This window comes from Argiope bruennichi, chromosome X1 (assembly GCF_947563725.1).
Source record: "Argiope bruennichi chromosome X1, qqArgBrue1.1, whole genome shotgun sequence".
Lineage (NCBI taxonomy): Eukaryota > Metazoa > Arthropoda > Arachnida > Araneae > Araneidae > Argiope > Argiope bruennichi.
Window position 1 is genome coordinate 118,201,538 of NC_079162.1, and position 15,036 is coordinate 118,216,573.

A 15,036-nucleotide genomic window follows, 5' to 3' on the forward strand; every position below is an offset into this window, starting at 1 on the left:
AGGTAGGCCAATAATAGTGTCAGTATGCATATGTAACTGCAATAATTCGGTTGAAGTCACCTGAAACTATGGACGTCTAGCATTTTGCCAGTCTTCCACTCTATAGTTAGGCCACTAACACAAATAATAGTCATATAAGCGTTAATCTAAAATTAAATTTTAATAAGATAGGAAATACTTATTTAATTTGTTACTCCACTAGTGCAATTTTTTTCCCATACATTTACTAAAGTAATAAAATATTTAAATTCTGCTCATCTTCCTTTGCAAAAAAAAAAAAAAAAAAAAAAAAAAAATGTGATTATAAAATAAATAAAAACCAAATTAAGAATATCTCTTGTTTATTTTCGATATAGACAATCACTGATTTGTGCACAACAGAAAAAGAAAAATTTCAAATAAGAACAAAGACAAATTTAGGAAAATAATAAAATTTAACTAAAATGAAAGAAACTGAAATGCGAGCATTTATTTCCTACATTTTAATAAGTGGTAGGATGAAAAGTCACATTTGAGTTTGCATTAAATATTGACTGAATATTCTGCAACGTTCACATTTAAAAAGTAATTGTTATTCGTACTTAAACCAGTATCAATGAAAGCAATGTTAGTTTGTATTCGATAACACTAGTTAATTTGTCAATTGTCAATGCTTCAACAATATTGATGATAGACGCCACCATCATGAAACATATTAAAATGTTCTCTCAAAACTGCTTTGATTTTCAGCTGTACCTTTCACATAGTAAGTTTTTAATTTTTGCTCTTTTGTTTCTAAAAGAAACAAGATTGAAAAAACATCTGTGAAATAGAGAAATGACATATTTTCAAATTTTAGAGAATCTTCACTCGCTGTTCTAAAAATGCAGGACACTTCCAGAACAGCGTTTGTGAAATACCATTCATTCGGGGTATTCTTAGAAATTCTTAACAGCCAGGCAGAAATTCTTAGCAGCATGTATAAATTATGTTTGATTCTTTAGTTTCATAATTCTATAAAACAATAAAAATCCATTAGGTAAGCCAAATCATTACTTTCCCTAATTGTCTAAATCAGGAACAGTAATCATTCTGATGCATATACTTGCAAACTGTATAAAAAAATAATTTTTCCAACTTTTTCTCACTATGATATTCTAACTATGATTCTAATTAAATCGGGAGATTCGCCGAAAAGATTGCAATACAAAGGCGTATTTTCTGAATGCGATTTTATACAAACATGCACTCATTGTCATTTCCATTAATTTGTGAAATTCCGCAATTTCTATCACATACATTAAGTTGCAGAGAGTCAGACTCTCTCTCTCTCTCTGGAATATTCAAAATGATGTCAAAGAAATCGAACAAATTAACAACAAACAATTTTCAGTTATGGAAGAAGGAAAAGACGAAGCATTTATTTATCGATGATGACACCTGAGAAATAACAAATGAAGAATTGATGAATGACTCAACAAATGAAGAATTGTTCTTGTAGTACTAACCAACCGCGAAGAACGGTAAAGACGATAATTAAGAATATAAAGCACCTTTAACAAGTAGTTAAAACAGCTGTAAAATAGGACAAAGACACTATTGATTTTAGAACGAAGACAGACTCCAATAAAGCAAAAAGTGGACATTTTTATGAAAGATGCTGAAGAATTCTGCGCTCCTTACACTGAGAAATTCTGCTAAGCTATTAAAGAGTTGCGGAAGTCATTGTCTCAAGGAAATATCAATCTATAAAAGTCACTAGCTTTATAAAACATGATCATATCATATACTTATTTCTTAAGCAATATTAAAAATCCTTGAAATTAAACAATATTTACTTTTATATAGATTACAAATACTTGTATAATTTGAACTACACCTTTTTTTCATAGAAAGTGAACTTTGTTGAACACGATTTCATAATGATAATGACGCTCGACAAAGGTTTATTGTACTCTTATAACGGACTTAGATCTCCCTCCATCTTTGAATGTACGTTAGAGGTGGCGATTAGTGGAGTACATGAGCTTAAAGGCTCTTCATCTCTGCATCTAACTATTCTACAAGAGAATAACATAACATTTGCTCCATTGTTGATGAATATATGTTGCTGCAAAGCGGATGCGTCGATTGAATACTCAAGTTTTGAGAGAACATTTTTGTGTATTATTATTATTATCTAATAGAAGTTTGTATAAAATTTAAAAAGATTGTAATAATCTCATATTAAAGATTCATATACATTGCATTTTAAAACAATAAAATTTGAAAAATAATATTCAAATTTATGAAATAATTTTAGATATGTAGATATTTTAAATTATAGAGCAGGACAATCATCAAATATATCCGAACACGGCAATTTTTTTCATCAAAAAAAAAAAAAAATCACGAGCTTATCAACACATTAAAAATATTATTGTGCTTTACTGTGAAATTACAAATGGAAAATAAAAGGATCCAAGGAAGCTATAATCAGTTACTGGTAAAATGAAACTCATAATATTTTTCTCATAATTATTCATAATTATATAAATTCATAATTCATACTCATATAAATTCATAATTATTTTTCTCGGAAATATTGAAGAATATAATTAGTTTACTTGCTTTAAATGTTTTCTTGGCCTCAAAATAGTACTTAGTGGAGTGGATTTGTAGTTTAAAAAATACCACTGAAAGACATTATCATGAAATATAATAGATGGCTCCACGATATTTTGTGAAAAATTTTGTAAAAAAATTGTAATAAAAAATTCTATCCTTACTAACTTTGGTTTTTATTTAAATGAAATTATTCCAATAATGTAGAAAAATTAGATTTTTTGGTTTAAACCAATGCGGGATGTTCGAAAAGCCCTATTCAATTGCTTGGAAGTCTTATTCAAAAAAAAAAAAAAAAAAAAAAAAAAAAAAAAATTTTTTTTTTTTTTTTTTTTTTTTTCTAAGGAGAGAAGATGCAATGGATAAGGTTTAAATTTTCCTTACAACACTTTAAAAAGTTTTGAAAATAATGAATTTCGAAAATATAGCTAAGAATAAAGCCATACATGATAAAATTTCATGAAAATTATTTTAGGCATTTTTTTTAAAGCTCATTTTTTAATCAGTTGCTCAATAAAATTCAGGTGAAGATTCCCTTAAAGAAACCTTTTAATAAACAAATCGAAACATTATTTTGATGAGATTTATTCTCAAAGCTTTACTTTTTATGGTTCAGCTTAATAACTATAATGTATGTGCCAAATGTCACATTAATAACGTGCATATGCAGGACAATGAAGCAAGGCAAAAAGAAAAAAAAAGTATAGCATGTATGGAAAACTAATATTTAGCACATTATCTAGGGAATATCCGTTTCTCTTTTTTAAAATTTAAATTTTAAAAATTTTTTGACGCAGTATATCAAGTTATTCAAAAAATTATAAAATTTCAATCTTTTTTTTTTATTTTCAAATAAAATGCATCATAAATTATGTTATAAAAATCAAAAGTTAAAGCAATGACACTGCCTTTTAATACTACTCAGGGAAAAAAATTCAACTTTTTCCCCCTGAATATTTTTAAACCGTAAAAAAATCTGGTGAATATTTTTATAAGAATCAATTATAAATCCAATATTTTTTTTTTCCTCGCGTGCCCCACTGTCTGTTGAAAAAATTATTATTATTATTATTATTGTGTGTGTGTGTGTGTGTGTGTGTGTGTGTGTGTGTGTGTGTGTGTGTGTGTGTGTGTGTGTGTGTATGTATGTTTTCTGACTGAGAAATATTTCCGCTGCCACAAAAAGGCAAAACGAATGTAAGAGAAATATTTATTTTTATTCAAAAAGAAAATGTAAGAAAATAGACGATAATTCCATTAAAAAAATCACTTCGTGCAATTATATGGTATTTTTTAATAAAACAATTGCTATGAAAATGTTTTTAATTACTTCCCACTATTATTATTGAAAAATATCAGCAAAATCTTAATGTTCCAGAATTTTCGCGAATCTAAAATGATACTGAATACTGTTGAATAGCATTGGATAAAACCCTATTTAGAGTCAGAATCCGTAGCTCAAAATTTCGTAATATTAGGCATTGAAATAAGCTTTTCTTATATCAATTTAGATAAAAAAATATTAAAAGAAATATACTAAATTAATAAAATAATTGCTAAGCTTAAAATCTGAGAATTTATTTCATTACTGAAAGATAAGGCTGAAAAATCTCGACTCTAGAATTTTCCTTCTTTGCGAAGAAGCTCAGTTGGGATCATATTCAAGTGACGTCATTCTGGTTACGTGCAACGAGTGCTAAACCAAGTGCGAACAATTTAATTAGTCGGCGTTTGAGGTAAAATTCCACGCGCAGCAATCAAACAAATTTAATCAAACGCAGTGTCGGAGGAAATGACACCGCTTCATGCATTATGCACTGTTTATTCAAACACATTGTCGATCTTATTAATTATACAGCGAATATAATATGCTAATAAGTCTTGGAAGCGAAAGAATATGAGCTCTAATATATGCATAAGACTAGAAATTCTCGGATTTTGTAAATCAAAAGGGATTTTTTCATTGTTCTTCCTCGAGAAATATTCAGTAGAACAATAGTTTTAGCTTTTTTTTTTTTTTTTTTTTCGAAGGGAAGGTACACAATGCCCAAAAGAATCCCAACATTTGATTTAGAATTATGCAAGTTGAATGTCACTAACTTTTACATTCGAGATGTGTTCAATTATTCTTAGAAATAAAATATGCAACTAAGGTATTGATTATCATTAAGAAGAATAAAAGTTTTGAAAGATAGAAATAGATTTTTGCTGGTTTCTTTTACATATTTGTGGAAGATGAATTTTGAACAAAATAATGTTGTGCATAATGCGGTAGAATAATTATGCTTTAATATTTGTAAGAAGGCAAATTTTTTATTGTTGAGACTGTATTAAAAAATGTTGTTAAATTATTGTTCTTGCATCATTATATTACTTAATTAAATGCATTCATAAAATAAAAATTTTAATTCATGATATTTACTAATCCGTTTCAGTGCACTGTTAAACGTAATTTTTTCTAGCATTTCGATGCTCATTTTAAATTTTATGAGTCAAAACGTGTTGATAATTCTCTCTTTTGAAATACTAAATTTTATCTGGCAGTATTAAAACTTTTTTTTTGTGCAGAGGGGGGAAAAAATGCTTTTTTACAAAGGTTTCACAGCGCATATATAATAAAATCGGACTATTCCTTAAAAGCTATTTGTAAGGATTTTGTTACAAACCCCAAATCATTTTTGAAACGAATTGCCATAACATAGTAAAGGTATGGCTTGAAAATGGTCACGGTCTTTTGAGGGAGAGCCTCGTAGCTATGCATCGCCTCCAAATTACGAGGAAGAAATGAAGCAACCCCCTTAATGCATTTACACTTTAACTCAAAATAAAGATGTCTATGTTATCTCTAGATTTCAAAATTCAGGAATTCTGAGATTATCTAGGTAATCTACAGAAAAGCTTTTCTTGAAAGTAAGGAAAATGGTTTTATTTTACATATTATCTAATTTATTTGCAGATTATCCAGATTAAATAGATAACTTGAACTTTACATACTCGTTAAGGAGAAAATACGCCTTTGTTCTAGCAACAAATCACTTTAACGTAAATTAATGCTCTGACAAATAACTCGATAATACTAGGTACTGCAAAATGAAAAATACACTTTTCTTTTGAAGTATTGGTACAAATATAATAAATAAGCAAGCGTTAGCAAGAAATAATTTTCCCACTCAAGAGGGCTCTAGAATGCTTTTCATTAGTCCAAATGCGATAAAATTTTAATTAAAGATATTTCAAATGATGATATTTTTTAAATAAAAAAATTAGTACAAAAATTCACCAATAAGTGGCCTTGTAATACACATAAAACAATTAATGAGCGTTATAAATATTAAATAATATTAAAAATTAAAAATTAAACTGCTCGATATGTCATCTTTCATGTTCAATAACGTGCTCTAACTGCAGAATCATATTTTCCATAGCTGACAGTAGTGAGCTTGTTGAAATATCAAGAATGTGGAGCTGAATGCTATTCTTCAAATCTGACACAAGTCTTTGATGGTAGATATTGTCCCTAGGAAACCCCACAATCGAAAGTCGCATGGGTTGTTATCCGGCGAACGGGGGAGGTCATGATATTGGAAAATGATGGTTGATCACCAGTGCATCTGTGAATTGCTGTCTTAGCAATTGCTTTACACGACGATAAATACGATGAGGTGCACCACCCTGCATGTAAATTTTATCTTGAAGGCATCCATGAAGTTGTTGGATTACAGAATTCCTCAGTATATCACAGTACCATTGCAACGAAATAGGTTTAGATTCCATATGCAGTTACCTCTTCGTATTCGTTTCATATGATGGAATTCGTTTACAACTGCAACGGAGTTGTGCTGATAGAACAATTTTTCCAGTAACACTTTTTCTTGCAAAGGAGGCTTGATGTGCAGAGAAATAATGTTCGTGCAGGATTCGCTTTCTTTTCATCCAAAGAATAATGTCAATAGGTATGCTCTGTTTCACTGGTGTTTCACATTTTCAATACATGCAAATAAATACCATTTGTTTTATATCTATTGACGAATTCGGTACTAATATCTTTTATCTGATAAATAGCAAGTGCATCATTTGAATTATGTGAATTTCAAATCGTATTTCATTTGGTCCTACAGAACGCATTCTAGAGTCCTCTTAAGTGAAAAACTTATTTCTTGCTAAGTCTATTTATATAATATAAGTATTTACAAATATATAAACGACAAATATAATAAGCAATTTCATATATTAATCAACATTACTGAGTCTAAAACGTAGAGTGGGTTCAGGCTTTCTCAATAAATTGATTCCATCTCGGCTTATTCTCAACGGCATTTATTGACTTAATTCATATAATAGTATTAAAATCTCTATCAACATTGTCAATCCAAAAAATTTTAGACTTTCTTCTGCGATGTCCTGACATTGATTTTGTAAAAAAGACATTTCTAGCAGTGCGTTCAGTTCGCATACGAATAAATTGACCTCCCATCTGGTCCTTTGGAATTTTATAGACAATAATATATATTTCCTTAAAATAATTGTATTGCTTGTGGCTGTACCTTTCCCACATTCCATTCAACTCTATTCCATCATTGATATTTCTCAATAATTTTCCTCCAAAAATAGCCGAAAGACATTCATGTCTCTATGATTTCGTATGTTAACAATGATTATTAAGAATAGTACATGACACATCATGAGCAAAAGAATGTGAAATGCTTCATGATTTTGCGTGTCATCGTTTCACCGGAGTCATACAACGCTTCTCTGCATCGTTACAATTTTAATATACGTATTACTGAAATGGGTATTGTATATTAACCAACAAATTGTAAATAAAATATCCTGACAATTATTGAAATATAATAGCAAATTTTGCTGTTTATTTCGGTTTCATAAACAGCACCGTGATGTAAAAAAATATTGATAGTTGTTGAAAGGAAATACAATTAATTTACATTTCAATATCTAAAGAATCAAGTTGATGGGATCAATCAATCAATAGAATGAGTGATGAAATGTATCAATTATTCTAAACAAAAACAAAATTTGAAAAATAAGTTAAAGGTTTTAAAGTTTTAGGTAGAGGAAGAGGGAAAGAAAGAAAATAACTTTTGAGCTCTATCGATTTTAAATATACAATTGTACAAAATACCTAGATGAAGCGCGAAAACTCTTATTTTTCCAATTTTATGATTCCAAACTTTAATGAAGCAGTCAAGTAATCTGGAGTTTAACTCGGTAATGTGTTCCTTTACAGCTTTTGGGCTTTAACGGCATTATTGACACTTGAACCAAAAGTAACGTTCATCATCTTTACATGTGTTCGTCATTCTTAGAAATTTAGTAAAATAGACCAGCGAAAACTTTATTATGCAGTTGAATTTATACTATGTAACAATCTTCTGTTCTCAGACCATAATTAAAACAAGATTTAATTTTATGTGATAAATGATCCCTAGCAATTTTTTGGACGGTGATTTTTTTATCTCGTAATTATCAAAAACAATCTCGGAGCCAAGATAACTGACAACAAATGCAGAGTTTTTTGCTGTTCTTTTTTCTTACATCTTTCTTGTCCTATTTAGCTCTAAGAAATGAAATAAAATCCACAATAATCGTCTTCATGATGACGCCCCCCCCTCCCATCCAGATTTGCGCAAGGAAGAAAAGACAAGCCATGACGTTTTTATGTCATTTTTCATAACTGAATATGATAAGTGAGCCAAAAAATAGTACAATGCTCTGGCGTCATTTTAACTTGTTGAGCCACTGAGGGGAGGAGGTGGAAAAAATCATAATATACCACAGACGCCACTTATCCTTGTTAGAACTGGATGTATCTCTACGTTCCCTGCCCCTACTCCGTCTTTACAACCTCCCCCCTCCCTCAGGATTTAAAACTGAAATTGTTGACATCTTCCAGAAAGCTGCATTCATATTAGAGCCATTTATTAACGATACCTCTTTATAGTAGTATCAATTTTTTTTCCCTTGAAAGAAAGAAATTAATTAAAAATCAATTTAACTATAGAAGCTACATTAAAAAAGATTTAAATATTCCGATTGGAAATAAACAATATTTTAATTATTAAATTAAATTAAATTTTAATTGCAGATATTGTTAAATAACGTTGTATTTTTCTTTTGCATATTGTGGAATATTTTTTCTTCTCGCTTTGAAATTATAGTGATAATTTCGATTTTACATTTTTCTGAAGGTTTTTTTTTTACTCATATTTTTAAGGCTCATAAGCTATCAAAAAATCAAATAAATATTTTTAGAAAAAAAAATCTTAAGTTTTAGGCCTACTAGTAACATTGGAGTCAATTTATGAGAAGTACCCCCCACCACACACACACACACATTAACGCACCAAAATTATATAGAATTATTTCTTCTTAGTTTACTTACAATTACCTGAAGCATATAAAAATGACCTCGTTCAATCATAAAGTGAAGCATTTTTTCTGGCTTATAATCTGGAAGCTAAATCTAACAATGGTATTGATAAAATTGGGTACTTTCATACAAGAATTGAACCTAACTTTGTTCCTAAAACTTTGAAGATATTTTTAGGTTTTTTAAAATTAGAATTACTATGTAGATTCCTTAAAGGAAGCCTATCTAGTGGGAAGGTTCCCATAACAAGACTTAGGAAATTTTTTGCATTATATTTCCGATCATGATCACTAGAAACTAAAACCGGAATCAGATTTAAGTTGGAGAGGGGCATATCGTAGAAAGAGAGGAATTTCGATCGAGTTTCGTAGAAAGACTGTTCTCAAGCTAGGATGGAATTGCAAGAGGGTTGAAGTTTCCTTTTGCCAAAAATTTTTTTGCTGCTACAGGTAGAAAGATCCTTCAATATCACAGACTTATCATTATGAAAAACTTTTTTCAGGGACATTCTCCGATAGATCCGATTCCTTAGAAGTGAGAGGTTGAAAAACGATTTTCAGCCCTTGTTTATGTTCATCAAATAATGTTTCTAAATTTATGTTTATACTCTTAACTTTAAAGCACCATGACAATTATTGTATTAAGTAAACACTGTGTATTTCGTCTGGCAAAATAAGGTCTTAATGAAGTATGCACTGCCGTTTAAACAGGAATTAACTGCAGAACTCAAAATTGATCTCGGCAGAACTTAAAATATAGAATTTCTCGTCTAATTCTTATTTAAAAGGCAGTAAAAGAGCAAACATGCACAATCGAAAATTACTTTAATTAAGATTTGTAACTTCTAATTTCGACTGCTTTTTTAATTTCTTATATACGAAGTATAGAAAAAATTATTGTAAATGAACTCGAGAATGAATACCCTCATTTCTCCTAGTGCAAAAAAATAAAAAAAAATAATAAATAAATAAATAAAAAAGTTGTGTCATTATATTTCTATCTGTGAACACGATAACTTAAAAACGCTTTGAACTAGATAGATAAAATTTGGTGTAAAGATACGACCAAATTTCTAAATTTTTAACAAACTTTAAACGAAATCCATTCAAAGGAAGCCTGTCTTCCTGTCCGTTAACTTTTTAATGTGAACTAGGCAAAACGAATCTACCCTGTATATTTTCAACTTGCATACAAGGAATATTCTAACAAAAAAAAAATTACGTGGCTTAATTAACTGTAAAATCAATTCATGGAGATTCAATTTAGTTAGATTTGCACTCCGTTTTGAAGCTATTGCTGAGACGATCTCATAATGAATCCCAGTTAGAGGAGATAGGCGACATTTAAACCTGCGTACTGGTCTCCAAACATCAATGTTATGCCAGCGGCGGACGTGTGACACACGATTGCAGATTTAACATGCACCAAGTTTACGGCAGATTTAACATGCACCGAGTTCACGGCAGATTTAACGTACGCTAAGTTCGCATTTTCAACAGACCTACGGTGAATTTGAGTCTTGAATTTGCGATTCTGTCTTAAATTTCGAGACTTTACCACCAGAGAATGACAGTCGAAAATTGCAGGGGGGGGGGGAATATAAAGCATATGACCACTAAAGCATATGACGACGAAAGAGAAAAAAAAAGTTTTAAGATAATGAAATGAATGAAGTTTTTTTAAAAAATGATTATCTCAATATTCCGAGAGTATCATTTAATTTTGTGCATTGAATAAAATTCTTTATTGATTCCCTTCTCATAGCTTAAAAAAAAAAAAAGAATTTAATACCAATTCCTTTTTTTATGAAACTAACTGCGAATTTATTTTAAAAAGTAATTAGATAATACATTTTATTTTGGACTTGTATTAGTATATTCATCCATATCAGAATGAAAAGAACACCTAAAATGGTTAGGAGAGCTCAAAGGATTTTTTTTTTAATTAAGTGCCAATCTAACTGAATTACACGTTTAAATATAAAACATTCTGTAATTCGATATACGAATCTGTTTTCTCATTTTTGTACAAGGAATTATAAAGTTACAGTTATTTATAAAAATTAAATGGAATAAACGAAGAAATCTGAGATTAAAATGATAGCTTCAATAATTTAGTTCCACCCTCGATGACATTCAAACCCTGTACTCCTCGATGCTTAAAGTCGGTGTTTAAACACTAACAGGTTGAGCTACAATGTAATAGATGAATAGCAAAATAAATTCGTATTAATCTAGACAAATCCATGTTGTCCAAATTTATTATCTATTCCTTTAAATCTCTAAAAGAGAATTATAACTAAAGCGATATAATGGTCCAATTTGGTCTACTATATCAAGCCAAGCCCACGGCAAAGAGGAACTGGGTCATCTTCGATAAATTAAAATGACTTTGAAGCATCTAGATACCATTTGAGATAAAAATTTGACTTAGCACCAATATATGAAAAGTGCAACCTCCTGATGAATTTTAAGGAGAAACCAGCCCACATTTCTGTGTTCCATTTGGATAAAACCAGGAAAGCGTTTGATTATATATATTAAAGAATTTCAAAATCTTTTTCTAAAATTCACTATTATCTGACGCCATTCGTTTGGAATAAAATTAATTAATTAACTAAAAATTAAACTTTGAAAATTTTAAAATAGTATATTATCATCGAAAATACACAAGCTTAGAGAATTTCAAAGCTCTAGCACATCATGAAGGAAAGAAACATCGATTACAAAATTCTATCTTTGCAAACATAAGCAAGTTAAATTTTTAAAAAAATGAAAACAATTCAGGAGAGAAAGGATGAGAGCAATTTCTGCCCAGATTCACAATTCTCTAATAAATAATTGTTTTACAAGTATTCTCTGCTTACACTGCCAAGTGCAAATTGTTTGTGTTAAAAAACAAAAACAATTGAAGGTTAGCTGCAAATTTTCGGATATGTTGTTGGAACCTTAAAATAGCGATCCCTTAAATAAAAGTTAACTGGTTTATAATTTATCGACTTTTACTGGTTTCGTCCAGGATATTGCTTCTAAAACTGAAAAAACTATCTCCTCCAGAGATTTCGAAAAGCAACGTCCCGAACAATTTGAACAGTTCGGGTCAAAACAATCTTAAATCATGTACAAAGTGATCCGCTTTTGCTTTCGGCATTTCCTACAAATCATAAATCTCTCAGTGCGATGGAAGGGAGAGGCTGGGGGAGGAATGGGTAGAGGCGAAAGCGATGCTTACTTATTTCAGAAGTGTTTTTGCAAAAGATAAGTTGGGTGGAGGAGTGAAATGAATATTTTGACAGCAATGCATTCTTGCGGCTATAAATTTGATTCTTAGTTTAACCCACCTGATCATATTTCAAACAAATAATCCCCAACTCTTCTTTGTATATTCCAAAGATTAAATGATGCCAACTACTTATAAGAATTGATTTTTTTTATATAAAAAGAGTGGAATTTGGCTAATATGTCACTGACTGATCATAATGAAAATTCAATTTATTTTAATTGGAATTAAGAAAATTCTTAATTAGAATTAAGAAAAATTGGGTTTAAAATTAATGCAGCAAGAAAACATAAGCGATTTTTAAATTAAAATGGCAATAAATATGTATTTCTAACTTTCCAACCGTTTTCATTAATACAGTAATTCCCGGTTCTTACAATCCCGTCTTTCACATTTTTCCGTCTTTAATAACACTTTTGGTTAGTCTCTTTAGATTATGTTTAAATGGTAATTAATGCTTAGAAAATTAATGGTATTAAAATTAAATTATCTCCTCCTATTTTTGTTTTCCTCTTTTGTTCATTTGTGCTTTGAAAAGTGTAAAAGCGAAGTAGTACTGTAATGCATAATTAATTAAATTAAAATTCGATTTATTTTAATTAGAATTAAGAAAAATTGGATCTAAAAGGAAGGCAGCAAGAAAAAAATAGCGATTTTTAAATTAAAATGGCAATAAAGATGTGTTTCTAACTTTCAGAACTTATCAATAACGCAGTAATTCCCGGCTTTTACATTTCCGTCTTTCACGCTTTCCCCTGTTAACAACACTTTCGGTGAGTCACATTAGATTATGTTTAAATGGTAATTAATTTCTAGAAAATTAAGAGTATTAGAATTAAGCTGTCTCCTACGATTTACGCTTTCCTCCCTTGTTCCTTTGTGCCTTGAAAAGTCTAAAAGCGAAGTAGTACTATAATACATAATTAATAAATAAAAAATAACTTTAATAAATAAAAAACAATAATTATAAGCAAAAATTTTAATATTTTTGGAAATAATAATTCCAATAAATAAATAAGTGATTTCAGTTAAAAAACAGTATACAACATTTTGAATTACGCAATTGCACATTGAAACTTCTAAGTAAACAGTGTCATACACAAGCAAAGTGCTCAAAATTTTTTAAGTACTGATTTTTTATTTAATTATTTATTTATTTTTGCTTTTTTTGAAAATACAGTCCTTGATCGATTTAAGATATTCAAACGCAGTTAGGGACATGGATAAAATTCGTCATATGCTTTTATCACTAGAATTAGCTTTCAACTCTTTGAAGGATTTTGCCCGAAAAAAAAAATTTTTTTAAAAAATCCCAGCTTAAAATGATGATGTAAAAATATTTTTTCTGGAAAACATTTCTCAGAAATTATTGTTGAAAAAGGGCAAAATTTTGACTAATTCCTAATTAATTGAGTATTTAATTAATTTTTGTACTTTGAAAGTTTGACAGTATTCTTTCTATAGTTTTAAATAATAAGTATGCAAAGTTTTATTGCATTCTTCGCAATTGTTTAGAAGGAGATATTTAACATGCATACATATACACATTTATATATAGAAATAATGACTTTTATTTTTATTATGATAATGCTAGTTATTTCAGAACTCCTGTTCTCAGTATAAAAATTTTCTTCATTTCCATTAAAATATTCGTTGCACATGTGTAATTTAATAATAATAATAATAAAATAAGAACTTCAATTAATGCACTAAAATGTAAATTTTTTATTTTAATTTTTAGTTTTTAATTTATGATTCATTATTATGAATATCATAGAATCTTGAAATCAGTTTGCACATGTGTATCTTATGGGTATGGAGTCTAAAATGAATTAATTGATCAATCGATAATTAACTTCTGAATATATTAAAATAGTGTATTGTTACCAAGTAAGTGTAGAAATTCTCAACACTCTTACACATCAGGAAGTTAGCGAAAAATCTATAAAAAATATCATCGCTATAATTATAAAATTACCTGAATAAAATAATAATGTTTAAAGACAACGACTATCATGTTAAAAAGTATGCGAGAGTTTGGCTGTTAACTTGTAAAATGATGAACTTGATTTGGTTTCGTTCAATTAATTAAATCATGTAAAGTGGTGAATTTGATTTTGCTTAGCATAGACTAATGTAGTTTACTCTGAAAAAACAATTCGTTGACTCGAATTGTGGAGGACGACAAACGAGCTGGCATCTTCTTTTTCCAACCTCAGATTAAGCTACCGGTGAATCTTTGCTAGTATCCCGGGATTCTGGTGTCAAAGGCGGGACTTCGCCACCAGGCCACCGGTAGCGGTTTTATCATGAGATTAAGCAACAGCAAGAGTTGTAATACATATTCGTAGTAAAATACAATATGAACCACTGTCTGGTTATATTTATACGTTAAACAGCTCACTGTTTGGCTATATATCTATTTGGCTATATTATTTAGCAAAATTGCCAAATTTTAATTTTTCCTGAGAGAAAAAAGGTTTTTTTTTTCGAACTAAAGCGTATTTATTAAAAACATATTTATGGGCAAAACTAAAAATTTCTATTCCTGTTTTATATATATTACTTCACAGAAAGAATCTACAGGGAAAACATCAAAGAATTGCTCTTTGAACTTCAGGATGCTATTCTTCTTTCAAAGCACTCGTTTCCACCCATTTTTCTCCAAATTATCGAACTTTATTTGTAGTTGAGTATTGTTTCCAGTCGAAAACCCTACTGATAACTTCCGCTTGAGAGATAGAATGGAACAGAAAGGATATTCATTTCTCTTTTGGATTTCCGTT

The 15,036-nt window shown here is 29.5% G+C and overlaps 1 protein-coding gene and 1 non-coding gene across 3 annotated transcripts in view; both read right to left on the bottom strand.

Moving 5' to 3' along the window:
* LOC129958867 (LIM/homeobox protein Awh-like) overlaps window positions 1–15,036 on the bottom strand; it is a 100,684-nt gene that overhangs the window by 8,423 nt on the left and 77,225 nt on the right. The gene's annotated exons all lie outside the window — the stretch shown is intronic.
* Window positions 7,273–7,375, bottom strand: LOC129959579 (U6 spliceosomal RNA). Its single transcript, XR_008783467.1, has one exon. It is a non-coding gene; the product is annotated as a U6 spliceosomal RNA (small nuclear RNA).